This window comes from Bombus vosnesenskii, unplaced genomic scaffold (genome assembly GCF_011952255.1).
Source record: "Bombus vosnesenskii isolate JDL3184/JDL3185 unplaced genomic scaffold, Bvos_JDL3184-5_v1.1 scf7180000013273, whole genome shotgun sequence".
Classification (NCBI taxonomy): Eukaryota; Metazoa; Arthropoda; class Insecta; order Hymenoptera; family Apidae; genus Bombus; species Bombus vosnesenskii.
This window is the reverse complement of record NW_022882931.1, coordinates 4,139,378-4,154,825: the sequence shown is the minus strand read 5'-3', so window position 1 is coordinate 4,154,825 and position 15,448 is coordinate 4,139,378. Positions and strand designations below refer to the sequence as shown.

Genomic DNA, 15,448 nt, shown 5'->3' with positions numbered 1-15,448 from the left:
CGTAAAAGAGAATAGCGCGAGTTTTCACTGCGACTCTTACTTCCAACCACGTGTGAAAAGCTTCTAAGTCCATTTACGAGTGCACACCACGTACGGTTACGGTCGAATAATTTTGAATTATTCCGTCGGGCCGGACTTCAAAAATGCGAAAGCTTACGAAGTCGGCGACGAACAAAGAAAGGAATGTCGAATCGAAATTTTCAGCTGCCGTAAAACCTTTATAGCATTCCGTGAATTGCGAACATCGCGTCTCTTCTCGCGCGATATTGGTGTCCGCTAAGCTGTTTAATTAACGAAACCGTATCGTGCACGACGCCAATATTACGCAGTGCCGTTTAATACGTTGCCATTGCAAAGCAGAATATTGTTAAAATCGAATCGCTGCCGGCTTTTTTTTGAATCGTCTCTATTTCCTTCTTTCTTATTTTAATTACCCGGACCAAGGTAAACCGAGTCGTTGCCTCGCCGCTGTTTACCACTGCCACGCTCATGCCGATCGCCAATATTGCGTTGATTAATGAGATATGATTGATTTACGCTCGTCATTAGCGCAAATTTTCAATTTTCAACCGATTTTGATTAGTCGTTTCTGACCGGCTCGACGTCGCGTGACGGTGCTTGAATTCTCGTTACGGGGAACATGCCGGACATCGTTGTAGCGCCGTATCAAAAATTCTATTTAAATGCAATACGCACGGTGATCCGTGAGATTCGATGGTCGAGTGTCATCGTCCACACGAATGCAATTACACGATGCACCGATTGATCTACGACTCGATCGATCGTTCGATTACGCCGACCTGCCAGTGGACTTTGAAACTTGAATTACCACGGAAACAAAATTTCGTTATTTGTGGGATACAGTTCAATCATAATATTTCATATATTTCAGTATTTATTTTATATTCCATCGAATTCTGCGTAACGTTCTTTAAAAATAATTTCTCATTTAAACAGGTATTTTTATTTATGAAATACTTTCAGTGATGTTTCTTAAACGTGCAAATCATTCAGTAGATCGCGTTGCTTCGTTCTCGAATGATCAAATTTACACCAGTTGGCCCGTGTACATATATCCAGCTGTAGGTGAATGAAGCCCAAACAAATAATTAAAGTCGGAATGGCGAGAGTCGGTAAAAAAGTTTCTCGCCGATCTAGTTGATCGCAAAGGGGGCTGCAGCTACGAATCTCAATTAAAAGACATTTTATTGGAGCGTCTTTCGAGATCGCCGGAAACCGCGCGAAGCGCTCTGAGAACGATCGAAGAAAAGCAATTAAAGAGTAAGCACATCGAGGAATACGAGGAAGACGGCACTCTAATTAAAGGATTTCGAGTTAAAACATCTTCAACCACAAACACGTTCCCTGATATTTCCATCTGCTATCGGTGCAAGCGGCTCGCGATTCTTCAAACGAAACTCGATCCCGAATTTCTTGACGCATTATCATAAACGGCCGCTTAAAGTTTCACAGGGTGGAAACAAGCGAGACAGATGTTTCGCGTTGATTAAAGAATACCGGATTAAAGAAACTAACAAGAGGCGCGTATAATAAGAAAGTTACTTTACCGGAGCAGATGCTTTCGTTGGGGAATTTCCTTCTTCTTTCTTTTGTACACGATGTTACAGCGATTTGTGTTCGTTGCAGGGTTTTATGATGTCTTCCGAGTTATTCTTCCTTGACTGAGACATGCAAGTTTATTGCGAATCTTCTATCTTGAGCAGAAAACTGTAGCAATTCTTCCTTCATGCTGTTGCATAACAATATATCAAAAAAGTTTGATTATTTGCCGGATTTAAACGTTTTATCTTCTGCTAGAAAGCCCTATGGTAATAATAAAGTGGCTTTATTTAGATAACATTGGTTTTCATTCTAGTATTTGCATTTTAAGAGGAAATTGAAAGACCGTTTATTCTGTACAATTGCATATACCAATATAGGAATGTTGAGCTGCAAACAACTTTCCGTATAGGGTAACGTGTATAGAATGACGACTATCTGCAATAATAATTAAACGATACAATAATAATAATTCTTAAAACAACTTTTGATTCTTTGAAAAACTGTATCTTTCCTAACTTAAGACCGTGCCAATTTACAAATGATTCTTGCCCACGAGTCTTGTATGACTTCCCTTGTTCTCGATCATTCCGCATTTTCAAGGATCTTAGACACGCACAAACTCTTTGAATTTGCAATTCTCGAGTCTCTAGTACGAACATATACGTACTTGTTCTCGAGTCATTCGTCATTTAGACGAATTATACCACTTCCAAGCTATAGCATCTTTCTCTATAACTACCTGCCCGACATTTTCCAGACGCGACAAGGAAGTTGAAAAAAGATAGCAGAAAGGATAGAGATAAGTCGACGATGGAGTGAGCGGGACAAATCCGTGAACACTGGCGAGAAAAGTCTTCGGGCCGTGACACGTGAGCCACATAGAGATTCATACGTCAACTAGTCGGTACATCCGGTTGTGTAAGCGCTTCTTAAAAGTTCTGAAGTCTGACGCGAGTGCGCCTGTAGCCTAAAAGTAGTACGATTGAAGTGGCTGTGCAAGAGAACAAGGGCCGGCCTTCTTTTCTTCTTCTTCTTCGCGTTCCACCTCCTTCGTTCTCGTCTTTTCTTCGTTCTTTTCCCTTCTCGGCTTCTTTTCCACGGATTCGTCGAGGTCCTCGACCACCGGCTTGACACGCGAGACGACTCACGTACGCGTGAGAGGGTGTGCAGTGTGCACTCGAAAAAGAAGAGAGAGAGAGAGAGAAAGGAGCGTGTATCCGGCTAGCGCAGACACGAGCTCGTCGAGAACCTCGAGGTCTTTGCGCGAGACTGGCGCGCGCCGCATTTCAAAGCAGTTTTGTCTTTCGATTGCCGGCATGAAAGGACGCAAAGCAACCCTGAGCCTGCGTAATTATCGACGAGCGGTTTTATTCGAGCTCTCTTTGCCGGCCCCCGGAATTAAAGACGCCAATGCTTGCCACTTAGCGTCGCCTCTCGGGAAAAAGGCGCGGACAGCCTTTCAGTCGATTGTAAATTTAATGAAACGAAGCTTCCATTTGTCGTCAGTGCCGACCTGAAATTACATAAAGGTTCGAATGATTTTTCTTCTGACACCGACAGAATAACTCGCGACAATTCGCTATCGTAGAATAAAGGAAAGTTCGAATCGATCTCGTTAACGATTCTTGCGAGACAGATGGAAATTTATTTTTTATAAAAGTCGTGCTCACGTATATCGCCCGTCCGTACGAACATAATAAATAGAAATATTCTTAATCCTCTGTTTCGTCATCTTTATTCGAAATTAACTGAACTTCCATTATGTACAATCATAAACGGCATTTAACGCGTGCGATCACGCTGGGAATATAATTTGCCTCCAAATAGCGAGCAATTGAATAAACGATAAAGCCCAAGGATCTCGAGGACACGTTGATATTATGCGCCAGAGAGAATTGTCTGGTGGCACGTGATTCTCGTACCGCTCTTTGGAGATGCAGCGTACCATTAAAGTCAGAAACAGAGGGTGTGCGACTGGTCGAGGGGAGGAAGATTCGATCGCGTCGCATATTGAACGCTGGTCCCGTTCGTATCGAGTTTTTCAGTGAACGAATTGTCCAATCGTTTGTCTCCTTCGATAATTAGCGCTTTTACGCTGCATCCCTTGCTACGGGCGATTCCTTTCAGCGATCAGAGAACGCTAGAAAGCTCCGGCAGCCGTTGGGGAATGGCAGTCCGGATCGACGATTTAATTTTTGCGCTCGCGTACTTGCCGAATCGCGCGTCACGTTTGGTCATGATGAAGCGGAGACGTAAAAGGTGCGCGAGACAACACTGCGAAAATCATTGGATTTTGGCGAAGAGTCGAAAAGAAAGAGATCCGTTGTAATTACGAGGCCAGGGAAATATCGTGGAATTCCATTCAGTTTCGATATTCCCCTATATAATGCTTCCCTTTTTGTCATTACGAAACGCGACACCCAGTAGAAACATGGAGCTATCGACCTCCGCCTGCGCCCTTCTCGCCCTTCGCCTCTCTTTCTCTCGCTGCCTTCTCTCTTGTCTTTCCTCCTTTCTTTCTCTCTCCTCGCTTTTGACCTCCCATTTATTCCCCTTTTCGGTATCTCTCGCGGCACCATGTTCACCTCTCGTCTTTGTTGCTCTCAGCGTCTCCCTGCCATTCGCATAGCTGCCGCCCGCAAATGCAATAAAAGGCGTCGAGGGTTTACTCGCACTGTTAAGTGGCACTCGGTATCATATTGTGGCAGGACAAGTATTCTCGTCTTCGCGGACGCGCGCGTAGCCCGTGACGTACGATACTCGACGGGCCGCTGGAATTTTTGTGACTTCTTGTTCGATGGCTGACATAAAAGGAAAAAGGGAAACAGACAGACAGCGAGCAGAAACAAATCGAATGAGTGCCGGATCGAATAGGAGAGGTAACAAATGCCCATCCATGTTTCGTAATTAATCGCGATTTCATCGGGATTAATTAGAGCAGCGAGAGAAACGCGTCCGTCGAACGAGACACGCGAGCAGCGTCGAATGTTTCACTGTCACTGTAAAAACGCTCTTGCTGGTTTTATGATCGTATTATCGCGGGAACGAATATCGGCCGCTGCGTTTTTAATGCAAGTCCGATTTAATTGCGGAGAATTATTGAAGGATACAACAAATGTTTGAGTTTGCCGATATATAAATACTCATTTAAAAGCCTTCTATTCTCATCAGTTTATTTGCATTCAATCAATTACGCGATTAAATATCGTCAAGTTTTTCACTTTGGCAAAAAACAACAGCTGCCGTAGTAAATTCGTGGAAAATTCGCTTCCGTGGAAACGATGATATTACGCGAAACAACGTATTTATTTATTTCCTGTCTGGTATCTTACAACTATAGAAGCATTTTACAACGTGCTATACGTGCAGCGCACAATAGTCGATATCTCGGCATAATAACGAACCCTGTCACTCCGGACGTCACTTAGAATTTCATAATTCGCGAATTCTTACCCTGTCACTGGCAGCGAACGAACGCGTGGAAATCTCGAGCTCGTGTGATTCGCGCATACTGTGCCTGCATCCGCGTTCTAATAATTCTCGGCGTCTTTTGATTTCGCCGTCGACCTATAAATCCGAACCGAAGCATGCACTTTGCACGCACCCTACGTCTCGATATGCCATACACCCGGCATAAAGTCATAACGAGCATGCGACTACCCTCCAACCGTAAAATCCGAACGCATAACGTCAGATGGGAACGTAATAACGCGTCGGACGAAACAAAGAGGCGAGCCTTTACGAATCGAGCTGACGATATCGTTGTGTCTGCCTGGAAAATTCAATCGTCGTCGTCGTCCTCGTCGTCGTCATCTAACGTCGTCGTCGTTGTCGTCATCTAACGTCGTGTACGCGCGTGACACGTTAGCGTTAAAGACGGGGCGGAGAAAGCAAACCGCCAGGCGACATATTTCAAGATCGTGCCGAGAATAAGGCGTTCTCTTTTCCCGTTTAGCTTAGTCATTCTTTTGTTCGTCTCTCTGTCGCTGTACAACGCCGTTATAGTATCATTATCTACGTTCTCTAGGTGAAAAATGCAGCTGCAACAGGATGGATATTGGATGCGAGTAACGTAGGCGTGCTTTTGGAACTAGAGGAAACTTTTGTGAAATCATTTCAAGAGAAAACTAGTGGACGATGACTCGAAGATTTGATTAAATGGACGATAACGAAAGTTTGTTGATGTGAAAAAATAGTGTAAAAGGAAAGATAGTTTCACACGAAGTAAGTTTGAAACTTTCGCAGGAGATAATATTTGCGTGGCAAACGTAAATGATTCTCTTGGAGATGATGTTGAAGAAATTCTGATACAGGTTTCGAATCTTTTATCGCATAAGTCTTTCGTTAAAATAATTTTCTAATTAATGATATTTACGAAAATCCTGAAGAAGGTTCACCCAGTATAAAATTATTGCCGACTTGAAATAGTTTCCTTACAATTAAGTACGTAGCTACAAAATTAAAATCACATTTTGGTGCAAACCACTTTGGTCCGAACTAAATTACCTCTCACAAATTTCACTCACGTCCTTAAACCTACATCTTAACCTACTGGCAGATATCAGCGAAGTTTAGCCACCGTAAGAACGAATGAAAATTAAAATCGCTTGACACGGCAAAGTTCGTTGGTCGAAGCGATAAAGTTTAAATGAATCTTATAATCTTTAGGTTCCACGAGGTCCTGAGGTGAGTCGTTTTACCTTATAACGTGGGCGTCGGTAACTGGTGACACAGATTCCGGGAAAATGGCGCGACCTAAACGCTTCCCCATTCACGATAGATGTTCTCGTTTGCTCAACTAGATCCTAGTGGATTACAGCATGATAACGAAGTAGTTATTCCGGCTGGTTCTCTCCCTTTCGTCACAGCGAAAGGGACGGAGTGGTTGAACGGCTGCACGAATTAGTCGGCGGTCCACGATTTGTTATTCAAAATTCGCGGAAAGGCGCCCATCTGGCCACATATCCGGCTGCGTTCGAACGTAATTTCCGTTTCGCCCAAAGCTTCTCTACCTCCGGTGTAAGCCTGTAAACGTTTTAGTGCAGAACCTGGCCTCGATGGAGAAACATTTATGATTCAAAGCGCGTAAATGCCTTGTTAGGTAAATATGAATTGCTGGAAACTGGATAATCTCGAAGGCCAACGACGGTCAGTAACCAAAGATGTTGATGATAAATATTGAAACTTGGAACTCGTTAATTAAGGAATCGCGTGATTTAACAGTTCGTTAACGAGAAGAGTCCAAGGCTATGTTAGGAAAATTATGCCAAGTTCCGTTTCTTCGGCCGTTATTTACATACGAATCTCCATCTTCTCTTCCTCTCCATGTGAACGTACAAACACACTGATTGCCTCTTACGTTCCACGATGTACCACGTCTGCAGCCTCGACCGTTCTGGCGTGAGACTCGCCGAGATCCTAAATCTGATCCAGCGTTTCCTTTGTTCCAACCTCTACCCTATTCGTTCCTGCCTAAACCAACAGTAGCTCGCTTCTCGCTCTCCGAAGCGAATCTCTCTTGTAGACTGAGAGGACGATGTCTGGACGTGTGATTTGTAATTCCTGAGGAACTCATGCCGCGGTAGTCGAACCGTTCGCTGCATAATTTGTAATTCCAAAGAACACGGCCAGTACGAAATGGTCGATAGGATTGGACGAGGAACGGAGAAAAGGAAGAGAAAACGATCTAAGATGGAACGAGGATGAACTGACTTAAATAGTCAGAGAGCAGGTGGAGAGAAAAAGAAGAGGAAAGTAGAAACGAAGGAAGAAAACGAAGAAGAAGAAGAAAAAAGAGAAGCGGAACGACGAAGAAGCGATGAATTCAGCACTCACACTCCGAAACCGTCAGCCCTTATAAGCAGCCAATTTCGTTGACTTCAAACGAGCACGGTGTTCGACGTAGCGTGAAACACGGCCGAGCCAGACTAAAGAAGACGCGAATGGTCGAGCATTCGAGCAGAGAACGAGACGCATCCTCGTATGCGTGCTTGATTCGCTTTCACGCCGCGCGTAATGGCGATCCAGGGGTGCAAGAATTCCATACATATCCTCGCCGGCAAGCAGCGATACAGGCGCGCAGGGGTTTGAGATAGAAACGTCTGGAGTCTAGCCAGCCGGTGTTAGGCTAACTAGCTCGTGGCAGTCGAATGCACAAAGGCAACCGTCGGTGTGCCGTTTACACCGGATAATCCACGCGAAATTATTATGATAAATTGGTTACCGCGCGAATAATGCGAACGAAGTCACGGTTCTGAGCAGCATCGCTGGTGGATGTCGCGAGTTATACGTCGCAAGCGCTTGACTCGATAACCGGGTGCTAGCCTTTGTGGATGTCAGATAGAGGAGCCTCTTCAACTGGCTGGCAGGTCTGGTCACACTGCCTCTAACTACCGGCATACTTGTAAAGATATAACAACGATACGCGGAGAGTCACTTCGCAACGTTACGAGGCTGAGCTACTGAAATATTAACGTCGTCGCGACACCCTTCGTCCGGTGACGATTTGCGTTCAACGCCGGCTTTGGTTTACCATTCTCGACGCATTTTCCCATGGAGTAACTCCTAACCTTGATTTATACACCATCCAGCACCGTTTAAAACGTAGAATTACTTGATATGATTTTCAGAAAATAATACTTTAGTATATCGCAGTAGAAAATATTTTTGGCCAAAAGCATTCTTGTATGTATATCAACATAATACCAGAAGGCTTTCTCATACTAATTCGTAACCAAGAATAGTACAAAGCAAGTTGGACACTTGGAATATCAAACATACAGTTGGATTCTCTGGCAGGAGGCTTTCTTCCCGCAAATGTTCGAGGTAGTCGCATAGAGATGGCAGCGCAAGTGTCTCGCAAGAGGATATCCTGAATTTCCAAAGGGATTCGGCTAGCCAAGAACGTCGCGTTCTAGCTGTTTCTCGACTCCGTAGGGAGTGGCTGGATCGAGGTTAAACTCATAGGAAGGATGTACAAAGCAAGAGCCACACGTTAATGCGGTCACGTTTAAGACCGTTGTGAATGCACGTCTCGCTTTGATCGTCGTTCTCCACGCCGATTTAATCCGGTGCATTTTTAACCTGTGTCTGACCTCGGTCGAGGATACGCCTGAAAGATTCATCGAAATACGAAGTTCGCGCGCTGTGTTCCGCGTCTGGAAACAAACTTGAGAGGAAGCGGTTGCTTTGTGCCTCTTTGGTGCTCGGGGAATCAGCTTCGTTGCAACAACACGTTAAGATGTTTAGTTCTCTGCGAAGTCACGGCGTGGAATGTAAGACGAAATCGATTCTCTCGAGAGCGATACGACGATTGAACTTTGCGTTAGGAGATTGCGCGAACGCTGAAAGAGAAAGCGCAGGAGCGCCGGTCAAGTCGCGGGGAAAGATGCTTGAAATTTAATTCGAGTCTATTCGGGCGAATTTCGTTTCAGAGAATACCGCGCCGATCGCTGACACGTTCCTTAAACGAGTAAGAAGAAGCAGAACCTTAGGGAGATGTATAGGGAAAACAACTATCGGAAACAAAAATTGGAAAGAAAAGTTTGGAACCTTTTTAAGTTGGAGAGGAAGAGAAATGATTGCCTATGTTAGAAGAACACCTATTGGAAGGGAGTATCTTTGTAGCGTGGAAACAAACGTGCTGGATTTTGCACACCCCACCACTGTAGTTAGAGAGAGAGAGAGAGATAAAGAGTGAAAGAAAAAAACCGATATGGAAATGTTGTACCAGTTTACGAACGTACCAATGGAAGAGAAAACGCTATTTTTAGTGAAAGGAAAATCCCTCGGATATGCGTTTTGCTCGCCTATTGATTCAATTGAAAAAAGCAGAAACGACGTCCTTCCAACTGTATCATCCTATCCACCCCATAAACGCGTGAAAACAAACGAACACACAGAGCCACGCGATCAGCATAGTCGTGCGTGAAACGAATGCACGCAGCTTGCCAAGTTCCGGCTTCACGCACGGTAACTTCGCGAGGTGATTACAAGCTCGAGCCAACTGGATATCGTGCCAGGATCATAGATGTTCCTCTGGAGTGGGGCGGGAACAGACTGTGGAAATCGAAGATACGTACAGAGGAATCGTCAGGACATAAGTATGGAATTACGCGTGCCAGATGAATTACGGCCGGGCGATCGATCACCAAGCACGTCCGTGCAAAAGACACGACTTCCGGAAGCGAAGTCTCCGGGTGAATTTATCGACGAACATCGTCGAAAAATAAAGACAGCCTCGTTTTTGCTTCGCAGGTATCCTGGCCTGAAGAAGATTCTTATTGATTTTGTTGTTAGCGAATACCGGAAGGTCGCAGAGAGATTCTTGGTTTATTCTGTTTGATCAACGTCAGATTGACTGGTGTTCACTTTGTATCAACCAGACGAAAATCGGGTTTGAAAGGATGTTGTATTAATTCGATGGATATTCGATCTTTGATGTAACTTCTGAAGACTTTCCGAGGCTTGTTTTAAAGCATTGGCTTTTAGTATTAGTGCCCCGTTTAGAATTCTGCTCATGAATTCCTGTCCTGCTGTATCAAAAATTGATAAAGATTAAAAATGTCGAGATCCTATCTCCTAAAGAATTAAGTAGGTCTTACCGAATAAACGTAGGTCGGTAATAAAAATATTTAAAAAGATTTAAAAATTGAAAAGCACATTTAAGAAATTCTATTACTTAAGAAAATGTCTCGTGACCTTTTGAATACTTCCGTTGACAGAAATATTAGCGAAGCTAACAGCGCGATCTCTTAATTGTCTGTGTGCATCGATGCATCAAATAATAATCTCTTAAAATTAATGGGAAGAGCATTTCACAAGTTCCCCAATTACGATACGGACAGCGGTTTCGTTGGAGGAAACTCGATACCAGCGATCGAGGGCGCCGATATTGCGGAATCGGTATAACTGATCGTGTTATTGTCACACTACTTGTAGTACATACATATATTCCATCTGGGCGCATTGGAGCGGTGATATTGACACGAGGCACTCACATCGCCTCACAATAAATATAGAAATATAGTATCGTTCCACCAGATAATTATTCTTCCAACTAATTAATGAAAACTTTGGACGTTTTGTTTCAGCCAGCCGAATTTTGGGAACTCGTCTAATTCCTAACTATCGTTTGGTAATTCCCTCGGTTCGCCGAAATTTGCTTATAATTCCCGTGTATCTCCTATTTTACTGAATTCACATAGAATCGAACTGGGACTCGGATCTTGTTAATTAATAACGTTGAATTCTCGTGTTAATTAGTGGAACATCTGGGATAGTTGGAACTGTTAGATCGTTTAATAATATAGTTTAACTGGTCATCGAACCAGTCGGTCGTGAAGACAATCGTAACAGCGAATCACATTTCATGCTCTAATAGAAAGAACGACCGTGACATGCAACCATTTAAAAAATAACGTTTCGGTTGTCGTTCTTTGTTCCCCGGGAAAAATAAAAGGAAACAATTCTCCCTGACGTGCATATTCACGATGGCGCTGTGTCGCGCGTCTTTCATCCGTGAAACACCTTTGACATTTTTATTCCGAACATTACGGATTTTTATGAAATCGTAATTTCGAAGGTTTATTCGATTCAGTCGCGTATGCACGCTTGAATAAAAGTTTCTGCGTAAAACACGTTGAAAGAATAAATTCCAGACCCGACGGGTGGAGTAAGAAAGTAGTGGGAATAAAAATACAATCGAAATATCTATTTCCAGCTACGATTTTTTACGCTTTTTATCAACCACGCTTTTCCTAAATTGAGTTATTTTAATATTGCACACGCATATTTATATACTACCTTTTTTTACGTTTCATTCTGTATATACCATTCATTATATATTCATTATGTATATATATTTTATTTTTCTTTTAAAGTAATGTTGCACAATTATGAATCCGGGGGAATATAGTCGTTGGAGTAAACTCGATCGGCCGTGGTTCATCGAAATTCAGCGAATACGTATTGCAGAAATTTTAACGACGATAACGATGAGCGTCGTCTTGCTCACGAATTCTGGCGGGATAGTAGGTAGGCGAATACGTGGAATTGGAAGCGCAGTCGCCGTTTCTGATTACGATCGCGAATCGAGGATATACCATCGTCCTGGCTTGTATCGTCGACCTCCCGCTGCTCTTTTCGGATTCCGCTTTCCGTTTGTTGTTTTTTATTCTCTTTCTTTTCCCTTTTGATGTTTCTTTCTTGGGTCTTTCATTCTTCTTTTCCCCTTCTTTCTTTTTTATTTGATTATTTTATTCAGTATTCTCGATTTATACGTTAGAATAGTTCAGGTGTGTCGCCTACACGCATCCGCGTTGTCACGCTAAATGCAACGTGCACGCTACGCGGAACAAAATTGCAGACCACGTTCGACGTAGGTGCGACATTGTTCCGCGAACTTGCAGTTACCTTCTAATAGCTTCGATGAAACGATTAATCGTCGACAGGGAGACCAGGTACTACATCGCGCTCAATTAAGGATTTTCGATTCATTGTACCGATATTTCGCGTTCATTAATATTTTTTTTTTCAAGTTCACGCATCGCGCGTATGGCAATTTGTCGAACGGCAAAGAGAAACGAACGTCAACTCGAGCATACATTTTAAGCGATCAAATATTTAGGATATGATATTGAGCCTCAAATTTGTATTTTAATTAATTATTCGCTAACTGTTCGTTACTACGTATCAATTCCATATGCATGAGTCCTCGAATTGCATGGAATAAAAAACGAAGGAAAAACAATCCTCGTAAATTCCTTTCGTCTAAATTACAGACAGGATCAATTACAAAAATATCGAAGTGATTTCGTTCGATTTTTATCCGGATATATATAGGTAACGTTGTATCTATGAAAATATTGAAACGTTGTTCCCTTGTCTGACGATCGCGCTGTCTGTCTAATGGCGGGACAATACTACTGCCAGCGAACCGAGAAATGTCACTATATCCTACGTCTGTCATAATTTCTCATGCGTTCGCCACGATACTTGGTTCCATTAGGAGCCTTAATGAATTTATATTTACATCTTTCAAAGCACCGCTCTTCTAACGAATTACCTGAACAGAGATGAAAAATGAAATTAAATACATTGATGTGAAATTCAGGAGAAAATTAAATATCCAATGAAATATCGGATCATGTTTCATATAAAAGGCTATTAATTATAAAGGAAGATTTATAGCAAATTCGAATTGTTCAAGGTAAAAACTATCTACCTTATTTTTTCTATTATTACATTTTTACTTTCCAATTAATAACTGCAAACAATCTTTGCATAATCACAAAAACCTGTTGACTCACAATACATCACAGAGCTTCGTTGTAAAGCGGCTGGAAGCAATCGTGGCGTTTATTCCGTGGAGCAGAATCGCCGCGGATGCGGGGATGATGAAAGGGGATCGAACCTATAAAAGATGAAGAAACTAAGTCGACCCATGGTATGAGCGTGTTTCAAAGAGAGGACGTTCTCGATGACACGTTTCCTAGGCGAGGGTGAAAGAGCCCTGGAGTCTCTTCCGTTCGAGTCGGCACGCGGAAATGGATCCTGATCAAAATGCATCAGTCTGCTTTTTCTGGCATCAGTACGATCGAAAAAAAGAGGGAGAAAACGGTGGCGTAAAGATAGACGAGAACGACTGTGTCAGTTGACAGAAGAGGAAGGAGGAATCGTCGTACTACGAGCCTGGGATAAGGTGAGAAGATGGAAGGGGAGGCTGGTTGAAATCGAGAGGAGAAGTAGCGGGTCGAAATGGGATGGCGAAGATCGGGAGTTGCGGATCTTGAAGTATACCGGGCGACAATGGGGTCCGATGTGAAAACTGGCAATTCCTCAGCTCGACGAGCGGCCGAAGAAAATGGAGAAACTATTTTCAGTGGTGGAACTTTCGCTATTGTTGCACGCTGGCTGCACAATGCAACAATCCCCTTGGTCTCTTCATCGTTGAACGGCGTGTTCGTTGCAGCAAAATCAGTAGAATAATTCTATACGTTAACCGAGGGCGTGATTTTTGTTTTATTTTTTTTTTTTCGTCCTTTCTTTTTTTGCGCTCTTTTTTATAGTTCCTCTTTTCTACACGTCGACGCTATTGTCGGAGATGAAATATGACGGTGTCTTGAAAAATTTTGGAAAATTGTTTGCCACCGAACGATATATCTTCGGGGGTTTATCTCTCCCGCGGACAGCTGAATCGAGAGCGGAGTAATAAAATCATCGATACGTATTCGAGTACGTGAAAGAACGTGTTTGCATATAAATAGTCTTACTCATTCGCTGTCTTTGGCGTTGCGGCGCTTTATAACTGTCCATTGTACGACTGTCGATAGTTCGGTATCGGCGAATTGGAAAAAATATTGTGTAATAGGAAGAATCCCGTTTCCGTTGTTGGGCGATTTAGATTATCCAACAGTGTTTTATAATGTCGTAATATCGTCGCTCGAAAATTTACCGTCACGTAATACCATCGATGAAAAGTCTACCGGACAGCGTATCGTTTCGTATAAATCTTCCGTGACAGTGCGCCTTACGGTCCAACATAGGGACAAATTGTCGCGACTCAATTGCGGCGTGCTCGTATATTGCGACCGGACACGAAAAACGTACCGGCGTGTGTCTCCGGCGTAATGTCTCGTGCAAGAACGGTGATTTCAATCGACGTAACTCGAGTATACTATATATCTTAAACCTCGCCAGATATGTTTTCTATGGTTATAGAACAATTAAGGCATTAAGTTGCTTGACCGCTGAAAAATTACTGGACATGTAATAATTTTCGAGGGAGGAAGGTTCAAGGGTATATTGAAGAAACGAAAAGAAAGGGGATTAATACTGGGCCTACCGATCTGCATATAGACGGCTATATAACGAAAAGAATATTTCCATTTCAAGAGAAATGAACTATATCGTCAAAATCATTTTTTGTAATAATTATAGGTTTTGAAAAATTAGAGATTTGTTATTTTCCTAGGTTTGGCAGTTTTAGTATTAACAATGGAAGTTTAAGGTAAAGTAAAATAAAAATACATAGACAGTTAGATTCGAATGACGAAGTTTCTTCCTTGATCCGAGGAATTTTAGAGATATTCCGTCGTCTCGTATTTACCATAACGTCGATCCAAGGCAATTCACTCGATCGTGTCAAAATCGCATAAGAGGCGTGCACACGCATAATGTATTGGAAGTGACGCAGCGCGCCCCTCAGCAAGATAGATTCGTTTCAACGTACTCGGTGTCAAACTATACTAAGCGTGTACCTGCGTCACGGCATTTGGCAATTATCTTGCTTCGTACAGGTATACAACGTACATGTATTATATTCCGGCGTTAGTCGCGCGAACTTTCGTGCGAGCGATAATCTCGGAGCGAGTATAAGCGACAAACAGGGACGCAGATGTACTTCCTTCGTTTTGCGATAACTGCCACGCAATCCTGTAACGCGTGCTCTTTTCCAGTTTCTTTAGGAATTTCCTCGTTGATTCCACTTCACGCTCGATCGATCCTTCAAAGTTACTCGGGGTCGTGAGTTTTAAATCTTCGTTTGATATACGGTAGGGACAGATCCCCTTTTCCCATGCTATCCCGCAGCGAAGATTGATTTGTCAGGAGCGTGACAATGGTAACTCGAGCCGGGAAATTAATATTTATATCGTTTTGATAGCTTTTTAACGAAGTCAAACGAAGAAACTCACGGTTGAATCCCAAAGCGGGTAAACACGGAATCTGTTGAAAAGTTTCGTCCATTTACGACAGTTATCGGGGAAATTACGCTCGAGGGAAGAGATGAATCAAGGGCTTCCTATCTAGCCCCTTAATGCTTTCGAGGTAAAACTCCTTCGATGTTATTAACAAGGCCTGACAAGGACCGCTTTCTTGTCAAAGA

General features: G+C 43.0%; 1 protein-coding gene across 1 annotated transcript in view; it reads left to right on the top strand.

Moving 5' to 3' along the window:
• The window catches only part of LOC117231704 (diacylglycerol O-acyltransferase 1), an 87,745-nt gene that overhangs the window by 37,281 nt on the left and 35,016 nt on the right, over positions 1-15,448 (top strand). The gene's annotated exons all lie outside the window — the stretch shown is intronic.